Source organism: Lagenorhynchus albirostris, chromosome 19, assembly GCF_949774975.1.
Source record: "Lagenorhynchus albirostris chromosome 19, mLagAlb1.1, whole genome shotgun sequence".
NCBI lineage: Eukaryota > Metazoa > Chordata > Mammalia > Artiodactyla > Delphinidae > Lagenorhynchus > Lagenorhynchus albirostris.
The window spans coordinates 34,192,178-34,202,976 of NC_083113.1; positions in this window are offsets into that span (position 1 = coordinate 34,192,178).

Sequence of the window (10,799 nt, forward strand, 5' to 3'; positions counted from 1 at the left end):
TTAGGCAGTGACTTCAGAGTTCACTTATCAAGTAAGATAATTCATGGGATGTGTTGAACACAATGCCAAGTGCATAGTAAATGCTCAATAAAGTTTGGGACTATAAGATCCTACCAACTGAATATGGTAAAACCAGGACTCAAACTCAGACCTCTCCAATTCCAGCCCTGTGCTCTATTTTGATTATCTGGGGTCTCCCCGTGCCCCAGCCCTGCTCAGTTAAACCTTGATTGATTTGAACTTGGCTACCCAGAGCTCACAATTAGGTTGATTTTTTTTTTTTCCTGAGCTTTCTACTCAGAATAGTAAAAAAACAAAAAAACAAAAACAAAAAATCCACAGGAAACAGACTAGGATTCAGAATTTAGTCTATGAAGACAATTTCTCAGGAATATTCTTTTTCTTTTAATATTTATTTATTTGGTTGCACCGGGTCTTAGTTGTGGCACGCGGGACCTTCTTTGCAGTGTGCAGGATCTTTAGTTGCCGCATGCGGGATCTAGTTCCCTGACCAGGGATTGAACCCGAGCCCCGTTTATTGGGAGCATGGAGTCTTAACCACTGGGCCACCAGTGGTGGCCTCTCAGGAATATTCTTTAGTTAATACCCACTCCAGCCAGCTATCTGCACCTCTCTGTCCTCAAGCCTAAACAGGGAGTGACACATCATAGATGCTTAAAAACAACTTGTGGAGGAAAGAAAGGAAGAAGAGAAGGAAGTAAGGAAGCTCTCTGGCAGGACCTTAAGTCCCCAAAGAAAGATTCAGATACATTGTATTTATGAGATGTTCTTTGCTAAAGAAGAAAGGATTCCTAACACATTTTGGAATTTTTAATTTTAAACATCAAGGATATACAGGTTAGGGATATACATGTTAATCAGGAATTCAGTTAAGCAGAATGGTTGGTTGCTGGTTCTGGTTACTTGAGGTCCAGCATAATAGCATAGCACCCAGAAGTGCATGGTGCCCCAGGGGCTTGGCTCAAAAGAAGGCAGAGTTAGCGTCTCCCTGGCCTTCTGTTAACCATAAGCAGCCAGACAAGCAGGGAGGATGTTGGGGTCCGAGAACAGCCAACGTTTATGGTATAGCTGAGAGGCTACATCTTTCTCACTTCATTCCCTACACAGCCCTGGCTAGTGTTCCTGGCCAGTCCCATTCCCTTTGTCAGCCTGAGCTTCTGGGCAGAGGCTGGTAGGACAGCTGGTTCTGGTGCTGACAGGACAGCTGGCTCTGAGGCTGGCACCTGCTCAGTCGCTGGCATTTCAGAACCTCAGGGCAGATGCTGGCTTTCAGGGTAGCACCTGGGTGGGCTGGGATTGGCTGATTTGGTTCAAGGTTAATTGCAGGGCTCCAAAACCGAGATATCCCCAGGTGCCAGGCAGGGAACATATATGAAAGAAGCTGCCAGGTTGGAACTATACTGAAATCCAGCTCTAGCTGGTGGTTTCCAAACAGGATTGAGGACAGTGTTGCTAGACATGCCAGTTTCTCAGAGAAGCGGGACATCCAGATTTCTGTCATTGCTCTTAATTTAAAAATTCTTTTTTTTTTTTCTTTTTTGCCTGTGTTGGTCTTCGTTGCTGCAAGCGCACTTTCTCTAGTTGTGGCGAGCAGGGGCTACTCTTCGTTGCAGTGCGTGGGCTTTTCATTGCAGTGGCTTCTCTCGTTGCAGAGCACTGGCTCTAGGCGCACGGGCTTCAGTAGTTGTGGCTCGCAGGCTCTAGAGCGCAGGCTCAGTGGTTGTGGTGCACGGGCTTAGTTGCTCCGCGGCATGTGGGATCTTCCTGGACCAGGACTCGAACCCGTGTCCCCTGCATTGGCAGGCAGAGTCTTAACCACTGCGCCACCAGGGAAGTCCCTCTTCTTCTTCTTCTTTTTTTTTTTTTTTTTAACTAGATGACTAGTTTATTGTAAAAGGATGTAACACAAGAACAGCCAGATGGAAGAGATGCACAGGGCAAGGTATGGGGAAGGGGCATGGAGTGTCCATGCTCTCCAACCACAGCACTCTCCCAGCACCTCCACCTTTTCACTGACCTGGAATCTCTGAACTGCATCCTCTGGGTTTTTATAGAGGCTTTTTTTCATTGGCATGGTTGAGTAAGGCATTGGCCATTAGGCTGCAGATTTAACCTCCAGTCCCTCTCCCCTTCCTGGAGGTCAGGGGGTGGGACTGAAAGTTCCAACCCTCTAATAACACAGTTGGTTTCCTGGCAACCAGCCCCCAACCTTAGGGCAGTCGGAACATCATCTCATTAACATAACAAAAGACTTTAAATCACTTAGGAAATTCCAAGGGTTTTAGGAGCTCCAAAGTAATTTAAAAATTCTTCTTCCTTTTTTTCTTTCCTTTTTTCTCCTCTCTCTCTCTCTCTCCTTCCTTTCTTTCCTTTCTTCCTCTTCTTTCTTCTCCTTCTCCTCCTCCTTCTTTTTAAAAGATAAGCACACAATGGGTTCTATTTACAACCCCTGGATAAGGAATTGAGGAGAAAAAGGCTGAGGACAATATAATCTGCCAGGGCTGGGAGGGACCACAGAATCTATCTCACTGAGAATAAACTAACAAGTGGCCCGTGGACACACCTTCTCATTCCCCCAATCTCATTTTTGGACATTCAGAGCCAAGCCCAGGGGAGGTCATCTCGTCTTAGTTGGCCCCTGCTCCAACCACTGCCGCTCCAGGAGATGGAGCTGGTAACGTTCCCAGCAAGAGCCTCTTTCTCCACGTTGGGCCTTCAAAAGACACCTCAGTGAGTATGAATGGTGCAGTTCTAGCTAGTAGGATGTCAGTGAAATGACACATGACCCAAGTCCTGTTTTCCAGGAAGAGTTTGCTGTTTAGAGAGACTTGAGGTGAACTCTTGTAAGTGAAGAATTCTATCTTTATTAATTTAAAGTACCCTCTGGGAGTTCCCTGGTGGCCTAGTGGTTAGGATGCCAGGCTTTCACTGCCATTGCCTGGGTTCAATCCCTGGTCAGGGAACTGAGATCCTGTAAGCTATGGGGCCAAAAAGAAAAAAAAAGGCACCCTCTAATGCTAAATATGACCTTTTTGAAAGAATTACGATAATAAAACATTTATTTGTTTATTCCTCAGTGTAGACAAGGCATTTTTTATAAATCCAATATAATTTTTGTAACAACCCTTTGAGCTAAGTATTTATGTATATTTTCCAGATTATGTGGTAGATAAAGGTGGCCACAAATTCTTTGTCACTTCTCTCTTGGAGGGGTGGGTCTAGCTACCCCCACGTGAATCTGGTGACCAGCTATAAATTGGGGTTCCCATGACTCCCACCTCAGAGGTGTTTGCTAGAATGACTTACAGAACTCAGGGAAACATTTACTTACGTTTACTGGTTTATCGTAAAAGATATTATAAAAGGTACAGATGAATGGCCAGGAAGAAGAGGTACATAGGATGAGGTCCAGAAGGGTCCCACGTGCAGGAGCGTCTGTCCCTGTGGAGTCAGGATGTACCACCCTACTGGCATGTGGGTGTGTCCACCAACTCGGAACCCCTTCCAACCATATAGTGCTAGGATTTCTATGGGGGCTTCATCCCATAGGCATGATTGATTGTTAACTCAATCTCCAGCTCCTCTCCCCTTCCCAGAGGTTGGGGGGCTGGGGCTGAAAGTTCCGAGCTTCTGATCATGGCGTGTGGTCTTTCTGGTGACCTGCGCCAATCCTGAAGTTATCCAGGAGCCCCCCAATCATTGCCTCATTAGAACAAAAGACACTCCTATTGCCCGGGAAATTCCAAGGGATTTAGGAGCTCTGTGTCAGGAAACAGGGTCCAAGACCAAATATTAGAACAAAAAATGCTCCTAAGTACCCTTATCATTTAGGAAATTACAGAAGTTTTAGGAGCTCTATGCCAGAAATGGGGCAGAGACCAATATATTTATTTTTTATTATTTCACAAGTTGTGTTGTTTATTGAAGAATGGAGAAGGCTGCCAAGGGTCTTCACTCCAACAAGTATTGTAATGTATGGATAAGGAAATCAAGGCCCATAAAGTTTAACTAACTGCCTAAGTCCTCACGAGAAGCAGCAAAGCTAGAATTCAAACATGGCCTATAGGAGACATTCAATTTTTACTTCTCCTATTTAAAAAAATATTAGGGACTTCCCTGGTGGCCCTGTGGTTAAGACTCCACACTCCCACTGCAGGGGGCATGGGTTCAACCCCTGGTTGGGAACTAGGATCCTGCATGCTGCATGGTGTGGCAAAAAAAAAAATTGTTTTATGATCACTTTTTTAAACTTTTTTTTTGGACCACACCCTGCGGCATATGGGATCTTAGTTCCCAGACCAGGGATTGAACCCTCACCCACTGCAGTGGAAGTACAGAGTCTTAACCACTGGACAGCCAGGGAAGTCCCTCTAACAACTTTCATAGACAGACATGCAACAGGGTTAATCATATTTATCATATTATACATTATATCCCTGGTACTGATTTATCTTATAACTAGAAGTTTGTACCTTTTGACTACTTTCGTCCAACTCCCTCTCCCCTGATCCCCTGCCTCTGGTAACGATCTCTTTTTCTATGATTTAGTTTGTTTTTTGAAGTATAATTGACCTAAAACACTGTGTTACTTCCTGATGCACAATATAGTGATTTGATATTTCTACACATTTCAAAATGATCACCGTGATAAATCTAGTTACCATCTTTCACCATATAAAGATATTACATAATTATTGACAGTATTCCTCACACTGTACATTTCATACCTCTGATTCATTTATTTTGTAACTGGAAGTTTGTACCTTTTAATCTCCCCCACCTGTTTTTCTTATCTCCCCACCCTACTCCTCTGGCAACCACCTGTTTGTTCTCTGTATCTATGATGCTGTTTCTGTTTTGTTGTGTTCGTTTGTTTGTTTTTAAGATTCCACAAATAATTGAAATCATATATTGTCTTTCTCTGTCTGACTTATTTCACTTAGCATAATATCCTCTAGGTCCATCCATGTTGTCGCAAATGGCAAGATTTCATTCTTTTTTATGGACCACATCTTCTTTATCCATTCATCTATCACTGGGCCCTTAGGTTGCCTCCATATCTTGGCTATTGTAAGTATAAACATAATTTTAAGTTAAAAAAACCCCAACTAGTCATGCATTTTGTTTTATAAATCCAGTGGTAATAAAAAGCTCATATCTCATATCCGGGACTTCCCTGATGGTCCAGTGGTTAAGAATCTGCCTTCCAATTCAGGGGACATGGGTTCGATCCCTGATCGGGGAGCTAAGATCCCACAGGCCACGGAGCAACTAAGCCCACGCGCCACAACTAGAGAGAAGACCGCGTGCCACAACTAAGACCCAACACAGCCAAAAATAAATAAATATATATTTTTAAAAAGCTCATATCAAATGCCAGCAGTCCTTTGTCCCAGCTTTGCCCACCTCTAGCTCGTTGTGTTGCCTACATGCATCTCTTTTAACCTGTTTCTTTTGGCATTATCTCACTATTTTAAGATAATGTGCTTATACTGCTATTTTGTGATTTAAAAATTAAAAGCAGTAATTATTGATTAAAGATTTAGCTTTCTTACACCTGCACCCTAAAGTCCCTTCCTCCCCTTTTAAAATGAGGTTCTGTCACAATACAGCCCTTAGGGTTAAATAATCGGTATGTACATTATTATGAGTATGTAAATATTGTTCACTGCTGTGCTGCGTATTGACAGTTTAGGTACTTCCCTGGTGGTCCATTGGGTAAGACTCTGCTCTCAATGCAGGGGGCCCGGGTTAGATCCCTGGTTGGGGAACCAGATCCCTCATGCATGCTGCAACTAAGAGTTCACATGCCACAACTAAAGATCCCTCATGCCACAACTAAGACCCAGCGCAGCCTAAATAAATAAATAATAAAATAAATTTTTAAAAAAGTATTGATAGTTTACTATGATTACCTTTCCTTCTTTGTAAAACTTGTTTGTTTTTCCTGTGGTTAATAATGGCCATATTTTCCCATTTGCTTTGTTATATACATACTTATCCAAATGCTCCAACAGATCTGTCAGTAATTATTCCAAATGCTTAGACAAGTCAGATAAGCTCTTCGTTTTATTTTTTCCCTGGAGACCTTCCTTTGATTGCTCTCCGTATTCCTGCTTCAGCTGAACTGGCCACGTTTTGGTCAGCTGCCCAGCTGCCATTTGGAAACCATCATTTGGTTCTTCTGAGGTAGATTCTTGGTTTCCTGGATGCTTTGCCTTACACTTTCTTGCTTTACAACTCTGTTTTGCTGAAGCATGTTCTCCAGTGACTTTCTGAGAAAGGCTACACAGGATGTAAATTTATGTACCCTTTACTTATCTGGAAATGTTTTTGTTTCAGTCTCACACTTGATTGAAGGTTTGGTTGTGCACTGAAATCTAGGTTGAAAAGTTTCACTCAAAAATTATGAAGGCATTGATGTGTTATCTTCTAGCTCACAGTGATGCCAAGAAGCATGCCCTCCCTGCCCACCACTATCTCAGAAAATCTTTAAGATTTTCTCTTTATTTCCAGTGTGCAGCTCTGAAAATTCAATTTACTGGCTCAAATATGGAGACTCATATCTTTCAGTTCTGCAAAATTTTCTTGAGTTATTTTTTTGGTAATATCTGTCTTTCTCTGCTCTCCCACTTCCTGCCCCTGTCCATTTTCTTTCTTCTCTATTTCTGGAACTCCTGTTAGTCAGATGTTGGATCTGAGTTGAAACTCTAATTTTCTTATCTCTTCTTTCCCATCTCTTTGTCAGTGAAAGCACTGAGTCCTAACCACGGGACAGCCAGGGAATTCCCTCCATCTCTGTCTCTTTGTTCTGCTTTCCAGGGGATTTTCTTAACTATCTTTAACTCTTCTTTGATTTATTTTTAAATTTGGCAATCATACTTTTAATTTTTAGGTGCTAGTTTTCATTTTGTTCATTTTTCAAAGCATTCTCTTCTTGCTTTATAATTGTGATATCTGCTTCATTTAATTTCCCTTCCCTTAGGAATTCCCTGGTGGTCCAGTGGTTAGGATTCTGTGCTCCACTGCAGGGGGCCCTGGTTGGGGAACTAAGATCCCGAGAGTAGGGTGGCGTGGCCAAAAAAAAAAAAAAATTCCCTTCTCTCTAAAGAACTCCTTTTAACACTTCTTTCAAGGCAAGTCTACTGGCAACAAATTCCCTCAATTTTTGTTTGTCTGAGAGAGTATTTCTCCTTCACTGTTGAAGGATAATTTTACAGGATATAGAATTCTAGGTTTCTGTTAACATTTAAAATATTTCACTCAACTCTCTTCATGCTTGCATAGTTTCTGAGAAGTCAGATGTCCAGTTGACCCTGGAACAACATGGGTTTGAACTGCAAGGGTCTATATATAGTGGATTTTTTTCAATAGTAAATACTGCAATACTACACGATCCGCAGTTGGTTGAATCTTTAGATGCAGAACTGCAGATATGGAGGAACCTCGGATACAGAGGGCTGACTATAAATTATATGGAGATTTTCAAGTATGTAGAGGGTTGGAGCCCCTAACCCTCATATTGTTCAAGGGTCAACAGCAATTCCTTTTTTTTTTTTTTTTTGGCCACACTGTGAGGCTTGTGAGATCTTAGTTCCCTGACCAGGGATTGAACCCGGCCCCTGGCAGTGAAAGTGCCGAGTCCTAACCACTGTACTGCCAAGGAATTCCCTTGTAATTCTTAACCTTTGCTTCTCTATAGGCGTTTTTTCCCTCTGGCTTCTTTCAGGACTTAATCTTTGATTTTCTGTATTTTTTGAAAATGATATGACTTGGTGTCATATATTTTGGCATTTATCCTGCTGGGTGTTCTCTGAGCTTCCTGGTCTGTCATTAATCAGGTGCCTGAAATTAATTTGGGGGAAATTCTCAGTCATTATTGTTTCAAATATTTTTCTGTTCCTTTCTCTCTTTTCCTTCTGATATTCTGTGTACATTATTCCTTTTGTGTACATTATTCTGTGTACATTATTCCTTTTGTTTTTCCACAGACTTTTTTTTTTTTCTATTTGCTTTTCAGTTTTGGAGGTTTCTATTGAGATATCCTGAAGCTCAGAGATTCTTTCCTAAGTTGTATCCAGCCTGTACAGTATAGGCACTCTTCATCTCTCCTACAGTGTTTTTTATCTCTAGCATTTCTTTTTGGTTCTTTCTTAGAATTTCCATCTCTCTGCTTACATTGCCCATCTATTGTTCTTGCAGGCTGTCTGCTTCATCCCGAGAGCCCTTAGCATCTTAACCATAGTTGTTAAAATTCCTGGTCTGATAATTCTAACACTCCTGCCATATCTGAGTCAAGCTCTGATGCTTGCTCTGTCTCTTAAAACTATGTCTTTAGGGGCTTCCCTGGTGGCGCAGTGGTTGAGAGTCTGCCTGCCGATGCAGGAGACACAGGTTCGTGCCCCGGTCCGGGAAGATCCCACATGCCGCAGAGCAGCTAGGCCCGTGAGCCATGGCTGCTGAGCCTGCGCGTCCGGAGCCTGTGCTCCGCAACGGGAGAGGCCACAACAGTGAGAGGCCCACGTACCACAAAAACAAAAAAACTATGTTTTTTGCCTTTTAGTATATCTTGTAATTTTTTATTGATAGCCAGACATAATGTACTAGGTAAAAGGAACTGCTGTAGATTGGCCTTTAGTAATAAGGTTGCAAGGTGTAAGGGAAGGGGAAGTGTTCTGTAGTCCTATGACTGGATCACAGTCTCTTAGTGAGCCTGTGATGGACTGGCTCACTAAGAGAAGGACTATGGACTTCACTTATTTTCTCCCTCCAGTCTCCCCAGGGTGGCTAGAGTGGGATGGAGTTGTGTGTTTCCCTTCCCTGAGGTCTGTTAGGCTCTGATAAAATCCCAGTAGGTTAGGCTCTGGTTAAATTTTAAGTGTCTCCTGAGGGTATATCTTATTAACAACAACAGAATGCTCTAGCACATTTCAAAATGGTTCCTTTTACCCTCCTCTGCTGGAAACATGAGGGATTTTTTTCTGATGTTTACTATGAGAACCTGGTAGAACTTCAGGTAAAACCCACAAAGTCACAGAGTCTGCTCCCTTCCCCCAGTAGGACTGGATTCCTTGGTGGTTTTTTTGCGGCTGCACTGGGTCTTCATTGCTGCACGCGGGCTTTCTCTAGTTGCGGCGAGCGGGAGCTCCTCTTCATTGTGGTGCGCGGGCCTCTCACTGTGGTGGCTTCTCTTGTTGCGGAGCACCGGCTCTAGGCGCACGGGTTTCAGTAGTTGTGGCACACAGGCTCAGTAGTTGTGGCTCACGGGCTTAGTTGCTTCGTGGCATGTGGGATCTCCCCAGACCAGGGATTGAACCCATGTCCCCTGCATTGGCAGGTGGATTCTTAACCACTGTGCCACAAGGGAAGCCCTTCCTTGGTGTTTTTATTTCTCAGATTTGTCCACACTGAGCCTCCAGCAATTCATCAATTACAGTTCAGGTTTCCTTACCCTGGCACTGACTCCCACAGAGGTTTCTGCTTGTGGGTTTCTGCTCTGTATTTGTCTGTCTTTCTCTCCAATTCTGGGGGCAGTGGTGTGCCTTATAATCTGACTTATTGTACATATCTAAGAAGAGTTGACTTTCCAGTTTGTTCAACTTTTTACTTGTTGTTAGGTTGGAGTGGCCACTTCCAAGCTTCTTACATGTTGGACTGGAAACACATCAATTTCATTTTTAATGGAAGAATATCCAAATAGGCATCTTGTGCCTATTCCTTCCCCCCTCCCCACCCCACTGTCCCCTCAGGAAACACACAGTATTTGGAGGACAGGGTGTCTGCCGTCTTCCTTCTTCCTGACGACAATGTCTCTGGCCTTCCTCCACACCTATGGAAAAATTTTTCATTGTATCATAGCAATGAATTACCAAATCTGGATTTGCAATACTGAATCTACATGTAGCACATGTACCTACATAATTAGTTTCTGTGATTATTTGATTGGTCTGATTCCCCCACCAGATTGGAGGCCATGATCTAGAAGTGGCCCTGCCCCAGTATAGGGACATCATTCAGAAGTGCTAGGCAGCAGTTCACCAGGAACCCTAATGACTCAGGACTGGACTGTCCTCTGAGGCCATAGGCTCCTCACTTTCGTAAGCTGAAATTATTCAGAGGCGACCTCTATTGACTAAGGGAAGAAATTGCAGTTACCCTCCCACCCCACCCCCTTCTTTCCAGTACAGGGAGATGACCAACATAATCCCTGCTATATGCCAGGCATTTCACGTATATTATGCCATTTGTCCTTGGATTTATAATATTTGCATCTATAAGATGGGCACCATCACTCCTACTTCATAGTCGAGGAGAGTGGGGTTCAGAGAAGTGAACTAATTTCTGAGTCCCCACTGTAAAGAGGCACTGCTGAGATCCACCCCAGGTCTGTCTGAAGCCAAAGCCTTTGGTCTGTCCACCAGTCCCCTGCTATTCAAAGTGCAGTCCAAGGACCAAAGCATGGGCGAAGCTGGGAGCGTTAACAATGCAGACTGCAGGCCCCACTCCAGATCTACTGAATCAGAATTTGTATCCTAAGGAGATAAAAATTTTGTATGCACATTAAAGATTGAGAAGTACCCTGACTCCCAGGAAGTGCTAGGGGAACCTCTGCCTGTGTCCTCCTGAGGAGAAACTGAGTTTTCTCATTTCTTCTACAAACGCGGATTTCTGGTTATAAAGCACTTCTGTCACTTTTCTCATGTACTTTCTTGACATTGGCTCTCCTTTATCTTGGGAGGTAAGTAAGGTCAGTGATGATCAGTCCCATGTTAGAGATT